This window comes from Triturus cristatus, chromosome 5_1 (genome assembly GCF_964204655.1).
Source record: "Triturus cristatus chromosome 5_1, aTriCri1.1, whole genome shotgun sequence".
Classification (NCBI taxonomy): domain Eukaryota; kingdom Metazoa; phylum Chordata; class Amphibia; order Caudata; family Salamandridae; genus Triturus; species Triturus cristatus.
The window spans coordinates 247,657,119-247,674,367 of record NC_140587.1 but is presented as its reverse complement, the minus strand read 5'-3'; the positions used below and the strand labels follow the sequence as shown (position 1 = coordinate 247,674,367).

The 17,249-nt window shown below is 45.1% G+C and overlaps 1 protein-coding gene across 4 annotated transcripts in view; it reads right to left on the bottom strand.

Moving 5' to 3' along the window:
* ZFAT (zinc finger and AT-hook domain containing) overlaps positions 1 to 17,249 on the bottom strand; it is a 1,096,910-nt gene that overhangs the window by 409,239 nt on the left and 670,422 nt on the right. The window lies entirely within an intron of this gene.

The following is a 17,249-nucleotide window of genomic DNA, read 5'->3' as shown; positions in this document are numbered from 1 at the left end:
CAATTTTCCTGGCTTCCTGCCGTGGATTGCGAGAAAGGGTTATTAAGTGGGCTATCTTCCGAATTAGATCCAGGGGTTTATTTTCCTTCTTCAGTGTTAGGCTACAATTTAGCATCTCTTTTGGAGGTTCTTCCTGTGCTATCCATTGCAGCCGTTCACCAGTCTCTCCGGTATCTAGATTTTTTTTTTTAGATTTATTGTAATTCCAGTTTTGTTCTAGTAGCTCCACTTTTTCATTTTGTTTCGTGGTTTCCGTAGGGTTTAGAGAATCGATATTAATATTGGTAGGTTTCATAGGAGTCTGGAGTCTCTCAATATTTGTTTCAGAGCTCATTGTCCAAATGCTTCCCGCAGGATCCTTCAAGAATTGAAATTAATCCGGTATTTTGCCAGACTTCTCAAACATCCACGCAATTGGGGATATAAGGGACTGGGACTGACCGGGTGCGTTGGTTTTTACATTTTTTAGCACAGTAGGTTGCTGCAATCTTTTAGCGCGTTTTGATGTTGAACCCACAGTTCGTACTTTACCCGATCTCATGGTATTGACGTTAACGTTAGGTGCGTTTGTAATTGTAGATTTAATTTTAGTTTTAATTCCATGTATCTGTCCTGTGGTTATTGAGAGTGATGTTCTTCAAATCTTCAACTTTCTTTGCCGAGAACCCCCAGTTTAGGCCCCGGCTCCAGCCCAGGCCTAAGAATGTCAGTCTAGCGGCCCAGCACCCGTATGCTCCGAAGCCCGTCTACTCCCTCTGTGACCTCATGGGCTAAAACAAGGGGGCCGTCAGGGAGCAGAACTGGAGCACAGGCGGAGCAGCGCTATTACAACGCTTATGCCCGCACGCAGCCTGGGTACCAAAGGGGGTGTCCAATCACAGTCACTGTCACTGACACTGTATCGAAAAGGTATAGGCTTTCTTAGCGCTGCACACACACCTGCATTCTGCTCCTCCCCAGCTCGCGGTGCAACTGAGCAACTCGCTCAGGCTCAGGCACAGACAAGGCAAGGCGGTCGGGCAGGCAGCAGGGGGGCCCAGACTTCCGCGGACACTAGCGGTGGGTCCCTCGGCGATTTCGCTCAGTGGCTCCACGGCTCTGCGGTGACGTGCGAGGGCAGTGCACGGCTGTGTGGCCAGTAACTACAACCGTTTGACAGCAGCGGCGGCGTTTTACTCGTCCCGTCCTGCTCTGCTGTGGCGGTCTGGTTTCTGATTCCGATACTATCGTTTGCTCTCTGTAATAAGTACATAGCGTTTCCCCTCTTCCTTCAGCACAATTCATTTCTGCAAATGAATGCATATTGCTGCCTTCTAGTTATGTATCGAACAAGCAGGAAAATCTGCCATCGCTCAGCTGACCACCGACTCAATCTAATTTCACTCACCACAGGCTCGGTCCTCTCTATTCTCAGTTTTTAAAAGTTATATTATATTAGACAGTGCATAAATAGGACACTGAAAAAGGCGGTGTGGGTATAATGAGTTGTGACCCTAGCTGCGATGAACGATGTTCATCAGCCTTCATGTGACCTACCACTCCTAAACCCTATGCCCAACCCCTGCCCCGCTCGTGCTATCAGGGGCCATATAGGGAACACGCACAATGGGGTACAACGAAATATCAATGCGATGTATTTAACTTACGCATTTGAGTCCAGCTTTATTTCTCAAAATTACAGTTTTAAGAGAAAAACTGACTGCTTCAAAACTACATAGTATGTTCTTTTGTGCAGAAAGGTTTTGTGGAGTACGCAAAATTCTCCCCTTTCTACACCTTTCTTTAAGTATACTCTGTTTTGATACACTAAGCAAGAAAAATCTAAAAAATCTGCAATTTAAGACAGTTCTTATAAATGTTTAACATATACAAAACGAACAAGCGGGTTAGGCGGTCAACCCAAAGACATCTCCAAAGCAAGAGTTAAACCATTTTAACCACCTCCGATACATGCTTTTATCAAAACAGGATACGTTTCAGGGGAACAACTGCAAAGAGTTGTGCAATCAATACACAAATATTCATCCAGGTCACCCACATTCTGCCGTGGTTGATTGTTGTGATCCTAATCATCCAGAACTCCCTCTTTAGCCAGTAAGGTATTCACTAACCAATGAGCTTGCATCAGCCAATAGTCCCACCAATGATAAAGTCATCTCTCCATTAGCCAGTAGTCCCTCCATAGGTCAGAAGTGTATCCACATCTTGTCGAATTTAGTGCCCCACATTAGCAAACAAACTCTAACTTGCCAGTAGACCTCTCATCCTGTAGCTTAGTAGTCATCATTTTGCCAGTATCCCCAATTAGTCAGTAGCAAGCCTATTAGCCGGACCTCAGTTCTAAAAGCCCACTACATTAGTCAGAAGGCCCCACCAGTTAGTACTCCACGAACAAGCAGTGACCACCAGAAAGTAGTCCCTGGACTTTTCTCATCCAAGGAGATCCAGCAATGCTGATCATAGCCGCTGAGATAAAGACAAATACTTTCTCGTCCGTCTTCCCCGCTACAGTCCTTACCTGCGAGATTCTATCTCCGTCCTGCAGAACTTGTTGCCTAGCGGACATACAAAAAAAAATCCTCCCAACATGGCCGCCATTCCTTAGTGGCAGTAGAAAAGGGGAGGAGTAAGGACATTGCACCCTGTTTCTTTCTTTCAGTGGGGGAGATGGGAGAATGGACCACTTGTCCTGTGTTACCATTGTCTTGTCGGTTGTGTCTGTCATAAAAAGACCCTCATACATTTACACAGGTCGAGGGCGGTATATTTACATTCTCCGCCATTTGTGTACTGTTTCAGCATCATCATTGGGTCATTTTATTGTAAAATGCTGACCTCCGCCTGGAGGAAGACCTACTGGTACTGACAGTAGTGGTCAGAGATAAATGTGAATATGTGCTCGTGATAAGGTGAAAAAATTAAGTTAAAATCCCTATGTCACTTACAACCTCAATTTATTAGGAGGCAGTGAATGGGAAATTAAAAAGGTATTGTGCGTTTAAAATGAGTTACTTATCATAGGCACTTTTTATTGGTCAACATGTTTCAGCCCTCTGTGCATTCTGGGGGCTTTCGTCAGGACCGAACTTAGGTATGTAGAATCAATTGGTTCTACATGGAATGGTATACTCACCACTCAAAATTACATGGTCAGATCAGTTGTATCTGTGCCTTATGAGCGCTAATAGTAACGCTTCATGGAGTCACCAGCGGGCTTGTGAAGATTGCTTCAGTTGTTTCACTGTGCTGCGCATGTGCTGCCTCTCGTTCCGGTGCTCCGATGGTCACTCGAAGCACCGGAACGAGAGGCAGCACATGCGCAGCACAGTGAAACAACTGAAGCAATCTTCACAAGCCCGCTGGTGACTCCATGAAGCGTTACTATTAGCGCTCATAAGGCACAGATACAACTGATCTGACCATGTAATTTTGAGTGGTGAGTATACCATTCCATGTAGAACCAATTGATTCTACATACCTAAGTTCGGTCCTGACGAAAGCCCCCAGAATGCACAGAGGGCTGAAACATGTTGACCAATAAAAAGTGCCTATGATAAGTAAGTCATTTTAAACGCACAATACCTTTTTAATTTCCCATTCACTGCCTCCTAATAAATTATTGAGGTTGTAAGTGACATAGGGATTTTAACTTAATTTTTTCACCTTATCACGAGCACATATTCACATTTATCTCTGACCACTACTGTCAGTACCAGTAGGTCTTCCTCCAGGCGGAGGTCAGCATTTTACAATAAAATGACCCAATGATGATGCTGAAACAGTACACAAATGGCGGAGAATGTAAATATACCGCCCTCGACCTGTGTAAATGTATGAGGGTCTTTTTATGACAGACACAACCGACAAGACTCTGGTAACACAGGACAAGTGGTCCATTCTCCTATCTCCCCCCCCCCTTGATTTGTAACTTAACCATTGGAAGCCGGATGGGCCTCAGCTTCTCTTTCCCTCCACTTGATTATGATATATTTTTCTTTCGGTGGCCTGAGGCACCCAAGCTGTTCAGGTAAGATTCATTGTTCCTTTTATTGCCTCCTATAAAAGTGTTTTGCTTTAGCAGCGCTAATTATGTATTATTTATGTGTCCTACGGTTGCTTCACCCTAGCAGGCATGACTGTGTTTGTTGGATAATTGCTATGATTTTAAACCCTGCTTTAGCGGGCTTGTTTTCTTGAGCACATAATGGCATTCAGAGGTATTTACCCAAGTAGTGAGGTTTTCCCAGGTGCTCTGAGGCCATTCTGGGACTTAAATCCTTTTTAGGATTATGGGCCTGTAGGAAACTGGCTCTTAACTATCACGTGGCCCATGGGGACATTGTCGTCTTCACTAAGTTAGCATGAGCTCTGCAGACATTACGCGGCTTTGCGCACATTACTACATGGCTTTATTTTTGCAAAGACTTTGTTCGTACTTTTGACATGAGAACTGTCTGCTGTGTGCATTCTCTGCCAGTTCCTGGGATTTAGTCTGAACATTGTAAGCAAGGTAAATAAACTATGCCCCTTGTTATTCTGTTCTGGTCCGGCCCTAGCCCCTAGACAAAACATACCAATGCAGCTGTTGTTTGGAAACCGTGGTCTCATAGGGATACAGGCGCAAGGGGCGCACACTTGGAGAGGGACCTTTCCAGGGAGAAGAGAGAGACAGCACCTATGATGTAGAATTACTGTCTATAGGCTAAGTTATGAGGTCTGCAGACAAAACCCAGAGATCTTCTAATATATAATAATACTGCTTCTTAGCAAGGGGAGGGAGGTCAGGTACTATTGTCTTTTCATGATGACATCTCCCTTCATGATTTATGGACTAGCTGCTATGCTGACTGTATTTGTATTATGCATTTTACTGCTTGTTGTGGCACGTATCCTGTATGTTAGAGCACGTTAGTTAAAATAAATATTTTAAACTGTTTCGTGTCTCTGTCAGATCCTATTGTGGACAGGTACAAGAGTGCGAGCGAAAGGGTGTGTCTTGCAACCGCGAGTCCTGAGAGATTCGGGAGTGTTGTGTTCTGGGGTGTCTAATCACTTGTTTCTCTGTGAGTGAGTAGGAGTGCAAGAGAGACACTATAGCTAGTCGGTCCTGGGCCCATGTGTACTAAGTTGGTAGGATGACTCAGTCCCTACGCACCAAGGTACCATAATCCTACACATAGTTCTGTTCTTGGGCAGAATCCCTGCAACAGAATATGATATTGCCACTAGGTGGTAATACCGTGGACAGAGTTCAGGGGTTCCCCAAAAGTGTACAGGGCTGAATTCAAAACCCAAAGTGCTCTATTAGTGGTAGTGTGGGCGAGCAGCCTTAGGCCGAACACTGAGGAGTGCAAGACATTTATTGTACACACATGATCAATAATGAACCCATGACTCAAGGAAATCCAGACCAATTTTATAAAATTATACTTTGTACTTTATTTCAAGACCCATGTCTTTGTAATAAGGAAAGTACATGTTTAATTAAAAATAATTTTCACTTTCAAAAATTGACACTTAGAAATGTTTTCACACTGTCGAATGTTACCCTATGGGGAAAACAATATTGCAGTTAACCAGGTGAGTATTGAACTTTCAAATTCAGTCTTCGGAGCCAAAAGTCAACAAGGGCCAGGGGTCAGGCAAGTACCAAAACAGCACCACCAGAGGCACAGGGGCAGCCGGGTAAAAGGTCAAAATCGTTGTTTGATCTAATACTTTCCAATAGAGACAGGGGGTGCCTGAAACCACACTGCTTGCAAGTAATAGATCGGTTGCAGGGGCCAAACTTTGGGGTTAAGCACGGGGGGGGCACAAAGCAGACCCAAACATACACCACCAGCGGCACAGGGGTGGCCGGGTGCAGGGAGCAAATTCAGCGTTGAGCACCCAATGCTTTTTCATGGGGGTTTTCTTGACCGTAAAGAGGCTGCAGGTGTGGCATCGGAGGTTGCAGGAGGAAGACCAGATACAGCAGAAGTAAGGTGAGATGTAGGGAGTTGAGGGGTCTGTTCTTCTCACCAAGGCCCAGGGGCTTCCGGTGCAGAGGTGCCTTTGGACGTTGGAATCTTCTTACCGGAGCTGGTTGCGGTCGGGGGGAGCTTCTGGATTCACACTGCAGGCACGTCGTGGAGGGCAGGAGAGGCCAGCTAACGCTGGACACGAGTTCAGGATCACTGGGGAGACTTTACTGCACAGGTGAGTCACTCAGACTCGGGCCATGGGAATCAGATGCAGAGAGGGATGGGGACGCGGATCCACCTGGATCCGGAGTCTTTTGATTCGGTTTCTTCTGGACAGGTCCGTTGCCCTCTGGAGACTGAAGTTTTTAATGAAGGCCACAGTCCTCTCAGGGGTTTTGGAGGTTGCTGTGGCAAGACAGGTCACAGGATCCTCAGAGAAGGAGACATGCCGGTAGGGCTGGGGCCAAGACAGTTGTTGTCTTCTGGCTTTGGCTGCAAGGTGTCTTCTTTCTTCTTAGGTCGACGCAGATCTGAGGGCCAGGTCTGTGGGAGCCACCAAAATAATACATTTAGGAGGAGTTTTTGTGGAGTAGCAGGTAGAGCCAATGGGCACCTTACCTGAGGTGACTACACCCTCTAGTATGCCACCCTACTCTGGGAGGGAACATAGGCCTAGTCCTGATAGGAGGGGTCCCCCCCTCTGCAAGATGGCGGGGACTGAAAAGTGTGCTCCATATTGCTTCCCCCTACTTTAGAGGTGGGGTTGGCAGAACTATCCTTTTGAATTTTCCTGTCTGTTTTCCCGCCAAAGATGGGGGTGCAAACCAGGAGCCTGTATTCAGTGAAGCCATCACGATGCTGTGGAACTCGAGTTGTTGATTTCCCAGCCCATGTACTTTCTATGGCTCCACTTGCACTTACAATATCAGGAAACGATGCCCAATATTGTAGGGGCATATCTGCTCATGCAGATAGGCCCTCGCCTGCAATATAGTGTACCCTGCCTTAGGGCTGTGAGGCCTGCTAGAGGGGTGACTTACCTAAGCGGCCAGGCAGTGCTAGCTGGCATGGCATCCAAGCAGGGTGCCATGTCAACCTTATGATTTTCTCCCACAGGGGCATGCATGCTGCAAGGGCAGTGGCATGGTCCCATTGAGGGGGGTACCAAGGGACCCTCTTCAGCTTCCAGGCCCTAGGTACCTAGGGTACCATTTACTAAGAACTTACAGGAGGCAGAAATATCAATTGGGAGTTTGTTTTAGGGAACAAGCACTGGCACAGGGCATCTGGGTGGCAGGGACCCTGTGCACTACATTTGAAACCACATCTAAACCAGTCAGAAAGTCGGGGGCTAACGATGCAAAAGAGGCCCTTTCTCACAGGGCCGATTTATCTATCGGCAAGCATATCGCACCTAGCATGGTTTTCATCTTTGGGGCTATTTAAGCCTCTTTTAGCCCAATTCAATATGGTGGCCCCGGGGGAACTCCAGCACCATTATGGGTTAGCTAGAAACAGGCTGAAATCCAGGACGTATTCAGTTGGTTTCCTGAGCACTGCAGTGCTCGTTTCCTCGTGTCATGAGCCAAGGAAGAAGCAACAGAGGAGATTTGAACCCCTCATCTGCCCCTTCTGCAATGACTAATAACCAGCTGATTATTGAACAGGGGGTGGAAGCTGCTCTTAGGGCTAGAAAATGACTTTTTCCTGCTAAACAACCTTATTTCAAAGACTCGGCTAATCCTAATAGAGAAGAGGATGGTGATGAGGATAAGTGGGGCAGATTCATTCAGGGTCTAGAACTCTCTGAACTGTCGCAGCATTTGAGAGAAAACATTTGTCTCCCCATTTCTGTCTCAGTGGTAGGCATAGGACTTTTTGCCTCAATATATGCACCCTGAGCCGGAGTTGCTACCCATGCATGCTGCCATCAGGTGAGTGTTAAACCATGAATAGAGGCATGTGGGTAAATCCTCTTTCCCCCGGTTGTTGGCCAAACACTACCCAGTTGATAAGTTTACTAAAGAATTTCCAGCATTGGTTCAAGTTGACAACCTCATGGCTGGTTTATCTTCACAGGGTTATATAGTTGCTGAAGATGCACCTTCTCCAGAATCTGTAGATAAGAGAGTGGAGCAGGCCATCAAGCGATCCTATGCTGCTCCCAAATGTTCGCTCAGAGTAAACACTTATACTACATACCGTGCAGTTTCTTCTCAAAAACGTTCACCAATTAGTAAAGAAGATGTTGGAGGGGTAGATTTCTCCATCCTTTTAAGCATGATGGTGATGTATGTTTGATCTATCCTTTAATAATCTCTGTGCATCAGCAGCAGCATTTGAGACAGCTGTTTTAGCCCGCTGTCATCTGTGGATGCGGAACTAGAGAGCAGAGGCACCCCAGAAATAAATTCTGATGAAGATGCCATTTGATTATTGTTCTCTCTTTGGTCAACAGTTTGAGTGTCTAATTAAAAAGACTTTGGAATACACGAAATTGATGGCTTCAGTTAAATGCTTTTGCAGGGGATTTGGTTACAAAAGAGCTTTTCCTGGGGCATCTGGGAAAGGAGGATAACAGCCATTTTGTGGTAAGGGGTCGTGTCCGGGGGGGGGGGGGGCCCACATATCAATAAGTACAGTTCACAGAATCCAGAAGCCCTTAATCCCACCCTTCAAAGGCATGACAACCACAGCCAGGGACCAGTGGGTAGGTCGTATTTTCATCTTCAAAGAGCTTTGGAGTCAGACTGTGTCAGACAAGTGGGCACTGAAAATGGTTTCAGAGGGCTATCACTTGGAGTTTGCAAGTCCTCCACCACAACATTTCCAACCAACACCCCTTCCCAGAGATCTGAACCAACGTCATGCTTTCTTGGATGGGATTCAAGTCCTTTTGGGAACGAATGCTATTCGGCCTGTACCACTCCAAAAACAGGCCAAAGGTTACTACTCACGTCTGGTTCCAGTACAAAAGTTAACAGGAGAATTTCAACAAATTCTGATCTTGAAAACCTTTAACATGTATCTGGAGTACCAATCCTTCAAAATGACACCATTGCAAAGTATTTTTCCATTGCTGAGACAAGGGGATTTTATTATGTCCTTAGACCTGGAGAACGTTTACCAACATCTCCCAATTTTTCAAGCTCACCAAAGGTTTCTATGATCTGCTGTAGATCATTAGCATTTTCAATTCCAAGTCCTTCCATTTGGATTAGCATCAGCGCCAAGAGTTTTTACCACGATCTTGGCTCCTTTGGTGGGTATATTGCATTCTTGTGGTATACAAGTATATCCATATCTTGATCACTGGCTAATCAGTTCTCCATCTTTCTCTAAGGCGCAACAAGATATTCAGGAGGTACGCAGTCTTCTTCAGAATTATGGTTTTCTAATCAATGCAGAGATGTCCCATCTTCAGCCAGCTCAGCGGCTTCAGTTCATCGGAGCCCTCTTTGATATGGACAGGGGGGGGGGGGGTGTTTCTTTCTCCAGGCGAAATCGAGAGGCTGGTGCTTCATTTACAGGACTTGTAGTTACACCCTCAGTAACACTGTGGTTACCCAGTCAAGGGGAAATGGCGTTATCCCTAGCCATTGTTCCTTCGAGTCGTCATCACCTGTACCGTGGTACATTATGTGTTTGCCCACTGGAATACTCTTCCCCAAACTTACGAGACTCTCATTTCAATCACACCTCAGATTTGTGGGAATCTTCAATGGTAGGTCAGACCGGAATCTCTGGCCGAAAAGTTAATCAATTGAAACAGTCCTCCCAGTAACCATAACACCAGATGTCAGCACGTTGGGATGGGGAGCAGTTCTGGGATCTTCCACGGCTCAGTGCAGGTGGTCTCATCAGGAAGCCCAGTCATCTTTCAATTGGAGGGAGTTGGCTACTGTCAAAGCAACACCTCTGGTTTTTCCCCAGATTCTTCACCATCATGTTTGCATTCAATCGGACAATTAGGTGGTGATGGGGGACCAGAGGGGATGGTTCATTCCCTATATTGCCTTGCCCGGGAGACAGGTGTATGGGCAGTATCCAATCTCCTGAGTTTGAAAGCAGTTTATCTTCTGGGGAGGGAGAATAGGCCTGCGGACCAGCTCAACAAGAAATTTACCTAATCAGTGAGGGTGTTTTCTCAGATTTGTGCCTGTTGCGGCCATCCTGGTTTAGATATGTTTGCAACCAGAGCGAATCCTCTACTGCCCCAGTTTTGCTCCCAAGAGACTTTCACAATGCTAATCAGGTGCCTCTTATCTTCTTTTCCAGATCAGCATTTGAATGGTGTATCAAGGAATTAATTGGACAGAGGAAGCATGGAAGCCACTACTGAGGACGCTGAGCCACATCAACTAAAGGTGAGCTGGAATCAAGAGATCTCTGATTTCCTCCAAAGGCTGGAACGACAAGTGCTCCTCACTGGTTAGGTGAGGCTTAATAGACTGGATCACACCCAAAATGACTGTTAAGTCTCATAGGACTGAAATTATTGCGAGATGTCGGGTCACACACATCATTGCTCAGTACAACCCACCATCATTTTTTTAATTCAATATCGGATGGAAATGCACATGTGTCTCTGTTGCCACCTTACAATAGCTTGTCTGATCTCTGCATCCAAGAGTGGTCAAGACATTAGTGGATGCTACAGTTCGTGACGTTAGGCACCATTTGTGGACAGCCTCCAAAGACCTCTGGATCCACAAAAGGAAAATTCTTTTTACAGAAACAAAACAAAAACGTGAATTGACTTGTTTAGACATATGCCTCATAACATAGTAATCTATTATTCCAAATATACCTCAGGGTTCAGGAAACAGCCCTAGCGAAAAAGTTACTTAGCTGTGGTAACAGTATTTCTGGTGGATACATATTTTTCATGTGCATTTACACCTTATGAATTATCTTCCAGGCTTCAGGCTGGTCCAAAAAACATTTCTCTGGCAACAGATCTCCAGCAATGCCAGGGGACGACATGAGGCGGCTGCTGCAATTCCTCCCATGGATACGTCAGGACCAAAAAGAGTATAGTGACTATGCGCCCTCGTAGGGACAAGGGACCTCCCTTCCAGTAAGGGATAGACACTAAATGTTGGAGAAGCTGCACCAACCTAGTTGCTCCATAGGCACCGACTAAGTGCCGCCCGACCTCTGGGCTCTCTAGGCACAAAACATGTTGACCTCACCTAGTTAACCGCTATCTTGCAACATTGTGACCTCACAATAGCACCATTGCTTTTACCCAGTCATGTTATCCTTTTCATCATAAAATTGTTCGAAGGTTAACAGAGACTATTTTAGATACCTCTCACAATAAACTTAGCACTTTTTCACAGAACCCTCCCATATGCATTCACCTTTATGGCATTACGCGATCATAAGATCTTCCACATAGAGCCCCAGGCCCATAGGCATTGCAGCACCGGCCAGACGAGGAGCACCCAATAATGAAGCATGACACCCTAACAGGTGTGTGTGGGCACCAGGATCTGAGATTCAGGTCTCCTCACGACAGCAGTTACAGCCACGGGGTCCCACCCTTTTGTGACCTCCTGGACTTCGAGCAACTCCTCCAACCTTGTTAACTATTTCTGAGAGGACCACAGGTTTAGGACCTCTATAAATATTTAGCTCTTCACTACCTCTTGTGATTTAGAGTGTAATAGACTGAGCCATATTAAACTTGGAAGCCATCTTGGGTAAAAAGTAAGGGCAGGTGCAAAGAACCAACATAGTCTGGAAGATAACTTTGAAAGGTGTAAAAACTGGTAGGGCAAAAAGTTAAATGACCTCTCGAGGTGAAGTTATTGCCACGCACAAGCCTGAGAAGTAAAACCGGGCAATTGTGTAACAGCTCAAACTGGGATGCTGTATTGTTCTTGTATTAGAACTGCACCTGGTCAGGTGGCTGTTGCAGGGTGTTAATGCTGGATGGGGTCGTTACTTCTAGACTGCAATAAACCTACTTTGGAATTCATCTACTTCTGCTGTGCCTCTCTACTTCTTGTAAGAAGCTGATCTTACAGATGCCTTCAAGAAAATTAAAATTGGTTCAAATTCCAGTGGAGAGGGCAAGGAAATAAGTAAAGCAAACTTTTAGACAACATTCCATTAGTGATTGATCAGACAGGTACATGAAGGCAGACACAGCCGCCATATTGAAGTAACTTTAACCACTCTTAGACCCTGCTGTGAAAGGAACTAAACTATTTGCATGTTGGAAGGCTAGATTTAAAAGAGTTTCTGCACAGATGGTTATGGTAGCGAGCTTTTTGACTAAGCATATGGCATCTATGACTTCATTAGGAAGGCAAAAGGACTCCAACTGGCATGTCTCAATAGCTACAGATGCAACCACAGTGCTAGGGGCTATAGTTGAAGGACTGGAACATCCTATTGCAAAGTGTCAACTCACAGAAGGGTTGGTGGAATCTGAGGTGGCTCCATCACACAGTAATATCAGACCTCGCAGGCTCGTTCAGCGCCCTGCCAGACTCCATGATTATGTGTAAGTTCTATACCGTTCCCTTGTACATAACCCCTTCCTAAAGTTTTTATGATCTCCGTTTGTTTACTTTGTTTGCTGTTAAGGGGGGAAATGATGTAGTGTTCTTGTCTGAGAACTGCACCTAACTTACTATTCCTAGGATACCAGAATTGGAACATGGAACCTGTGGAACATGTTGATGTGGGGTAGAATGTAAGCAACTGGTCAGTTGGCCGTTGCAGGGTGTTGATGCTGGATGGGGTTGTTACTTCTAGACTGCAATAAACCTACTTTGGAATTCAGCTACTTCTGCTGTGCCACTCTACTTCTTGTAAGAAGCTGATCTTACAGATGCCATCAAGAAAATTAAAATTGGTTCAAATTCCAGTGGGGGAGGGCAAGGAAATAAGTAAAGCAAACTTTTAGACAACATTCTATTAGTGATTGATCAGACAGGTACATGAAGGCAGACACAGCCGCCAGGTTGAACGTAACTTTAACCACTCTTAGACCCTGCTGTGAAAGGAACTAAACTATTTGCATGTTGGAAGGCTAGATTTAAAAGAGTTTCTGCATAGATGGTTATGGTAGCGAGCATTTTGACTAAGCATATGGCATCTATGACTTCATTAGGAAGGCAAAAGGACTCCAACTGGCATGTCTCAATATCTACAGATGCAACCACAGTGCTAGGGGCTACAGTTGAAGGACTGGAACATCCTATTGCAAGAGCTGATGTGCTATACATGGGCGGGAAAAGGGCGGCCATATGCCAACAGATAACACAAGATCCTCCTCGTACACTATAGGCTGTGAATCAGCTATACAGATCTTCTGTCACCTTCTTCAGGACATTTGACAGAAGCAGGATTGACAAAAACAAGTATAGTAGGCCCTGAGACCAATAGAACTTCAGTGCATCACCAAGAGTACCATTCAAAGAGAAGTGTTCGGAACAAAACTGAGGATACTTCCTCTTTTGGGCCTTGGTGACGAGATCCATGAATAAAACCCCCATCAGTAGAAGATCACCTCCATCATTATGGGCTGTAACTCCCACCTGTGGCACTTCAGCAAGAAGTGATTGACTGAATCCACCTTCATAATGAGAGCACCTGCCAAGTGAGTCACTATCAGGAAGATTCTCCAATGCTGTGCTTACTTCCACAAGCGAATCACCTCAAAACATAGGGTCCACAATGCCCTATTGATATCATGGACATTGGTGGTGTCAGCTGACAGAATTTTAATGTTGCTCCCAGAGATGGAAGAGAGAAATGCCTTAATGGCAAGGTGGACTGCTTGCAGCTGTAGCACATTTATGTGCAAAACCTGCTCTAATGGGGATCAAAGGTCCTGCGCTGTTATACTGCTTGGATGGAAACCATAGCTCACCAAGGAGGTGTCTGTGACCACAGCACCCTGAGCCTGCTGAAGGCTGAAAGGTCAACACACCAAAAGGTTGGAGTAATCCATCCACCAGTGCAGATCTGGATGAAAAGAATGGGTAATTGTGCGTGGGCTGTTAGACTCTTCTGATGCTGGTGTCATTGTGATCTCAGACACCATTGTAGGGACATTATTAGCCATCTAGCATGCAGCACCAACTGGATGCATGAGGCTTTGAGGCCAAGCAGACGCAAAAATTGTAGAATGAGGAAGTCAAAAATCTCATAGTCAACTCCTGATAAACTGTGCTTCTCTGAGGAGCAGGAAAGAAGTGTAAATGTGTTGCATTCAGTAAAGATATCGTGAAGGTGAGCCTCTGTGTAGTTGAGACCTGAGATTTTTGGGCATTGATGATCACGCCATAATCATCTAAGAAAGTAATTGAAGCCTGAAGGTGTTCAACGAGAGTGACTCTGCTTTCAGTAGCCAGTGGTCCAACCACAGAAACACACAGACTCCTGATCGATGTAGTGAAGTTGACACATCCGCCAGCAGTTTTGCAAAGATAGCGGAGGTTAATACAAACAATAGAATTGTGAATAGTGCTGTAATTTCACCACAACCACAAGGAATCACCTGCAGGCAGCAAGAATTGGGAAATGGAAAAGATGTGTCCCTAATATGAAAGGATGTCAACCAGTGTCTCTTACTCAGGGTCAGTATGACTTGGTTCAGGGAACATATTTGCACTTTTCCTGTCGAATGAACACGTTAAGAAGGTGAATATCCAGGATGAGTCTAAGACCTCTGTCCATCCTGAGGACCAAACAGTAAAGGCAATATAATCATATGCACTTTTCTTCCAAAGACACCACCGATATGGCCCATTTGTTTAACAGGTCAAGGATTTCCATCTCCAGAATTAAGATGTGTGCCTTACAGAACGTTCTGGAGGAAGAAGGGTAGTCAAGAGGTAGGGCCAGGGAGCGACTAGAGGGTAGGGCATTGCCCTTGCAGATCAGCAAGAGACTCCTGCCCACCACAGGAAGATGATGTGGTGGGAAGAGGAAGTCAGAGTGGTTTCACAGCAGTATGGTGGGCAGAGGATGGTGGAGACTTAATCTGATGCTGCTGGTGTGGTCCCCTACAGCCACGCCTGTCCTGATAGGCTGAAAAGGTTGCATCTGTTGTTCCACACTGGACTAGCCACCAATCTTCCCACACTGGTGGTGAAACTGTCGCATTATGAAGTCTAGATCCAGTGTGCAAGTTGTGGCCCTACTGTTTTAGATGAACACGGAGGAAGAATTGGATTTCTCTCTGAACAGCTGCTCACCTTCAAAGGACATATCCATGAGCATGGTTTAACATTGCCAGCAAATTCAGCTGAATATATGCAAATAGGCAAATGCAGCATGAAAACTGAACCCATAGATCAAGGAACGGTGTCTGCATAGTCCAGGGCACCCTTCAAGATCTTCTTGGATAAACCAAAACCATAGTTGACAAAGAATAAAAAAGGCTTTTTCATGTGTTCTGGTAAGCTGGTCACTGTAAATCTTGCCAATTTCTATGAGGCACGAACATACCAACCCAGGAAGAAGATGGCATAGAGTCAAGTTTCTTTGACTCTTTAGTGGGAGTTGTCATGGGAAAGGCATTCATGCTCTGCTTCAAGGAGGACATTTGAACAAGAATTTCCAGTGGCAGGTGTGAGATCAAGAAGTGGGAATCACCTGACGAAGACCTATGGCACTTGCTATCTATCGACCACAGTACATGATAAGGGCTTCTTCCACGCAGCCATGACAGGAATCAACAGGATGTCACTGAGAGTTGCAAGATCTCTGTTGGAATGTTAGATTTTGCCTCTGAAGAGGGCAAAGTAAATTCAAAGGCATAAGCTGCTTTACTAAATACTGATGTGAAATATGAAACTTCTTCTGATGAGCGAGCAGAGAGATAAAGGATATTCAATTCTAGTGAAGTATTCAAGTCACTAACATTTTGTAAGTCTAGATATAAGCTAGCATCAGTATTATATTTGGAAAGAAGGTCATCAGCCTCTGATAACCCTTTGTGAGGGCTTCAGATTCAGAGCTGAAAATGTCCTCCATCTTGTCAAATCTATCAGCCCTACAGAGGTGCTATGCCAAGGGTGCATCATTAAAATTGGGCTTACCTCAGCAAAGATAACTTCTTACAATTTCAATTGCTCCAAGCAGAGCATCATAGTCAGCTCTATGGGCAGCATCTGAGTCAGTACTAAAATAGGCTCTAACCAAACAGAGAATGGCCAGGTGGCAGGCATTCATTTCTTTTTGCGCACTGTGGCTGAAGTCTGTGGAGGCAGGGTGTTGGGAGGCATCGGGACAGCAGTGAATGAAGTTGCCAAGCACACAGGAATGTGCTCCCTCTTGTAGAGCAGGGCTAGTATAGGGTCTGGTTTTCCTGAAAAGTCTGAGTTGCAAGAAGACTCTTTGTTATTGTTCTGATCTTGGTGGTCGTACGGAGATCTCAGCCCAGAGGGATTCCCTTGATTTTCTTTGCATGGGATGCCACTGAGATGGGAACATCAGAGAAGATGGGTATGGGGCAACTAGGGTAGTGAGTGCAGAAATGGTTTGGGGCCAACTGGTGGCGCTTGCGAAGTCTAATTTAAGCCTTAACAAACATTTTTATTCCAGGTTGGTCTTTGTCAAAGCTGGAGAAGTACCAGTGAGATACTGGTCACTTTGAGGGTGATCTGGGTATTGTTGGGAGAAAGGTAGAGGCCAACTGGTATGACGAGAGACATGAGGGGGTATGAGGATGATTACATCAATGGGGCAAATGTGACAACCTTGGGGGAATGCGAGACTTCATCCATCTGAACTGGCACCACTTTAATTACATTTGTTGCATGTTAAACATATTTAATTACTTCTTCTTCGATGTAAAAAAAATGTGTTTATTTGTGAATCACGTATTATTCATCTTTTTATTTCAGTTATCTGAGAAATGATGAGCTTTATTAATCATTAGTACACAAAATACATGTATTGTGATGTGCAGTTGGTCACTGCAGAGAGTACGTCTAATTAGTATTCAGACTGAATTGGTATCAATGAGGAGTCTGAGAAATCTCTCCAGTGATGTCAGCGGTGCATGCTCTAGAGGCTGTGAGCGAATATAAGCGCATGTGTGGGGACTGAGCAAATATAAACTGACAAGTGGGGAGCAGTTGTATTCACTCCTTGACCGAAAGCCAGACACATATCATGGTGAAAAGGAAGGCAGATGTAGACTCCTCCATGAGTATGCCTTGCTTGTGATAGCAAGACATGCCTTAAATGACATATAACAGCCTACAAAATATGACACTGAGTTAATTGATAAAATAAATTAAGTGAACCCTAACA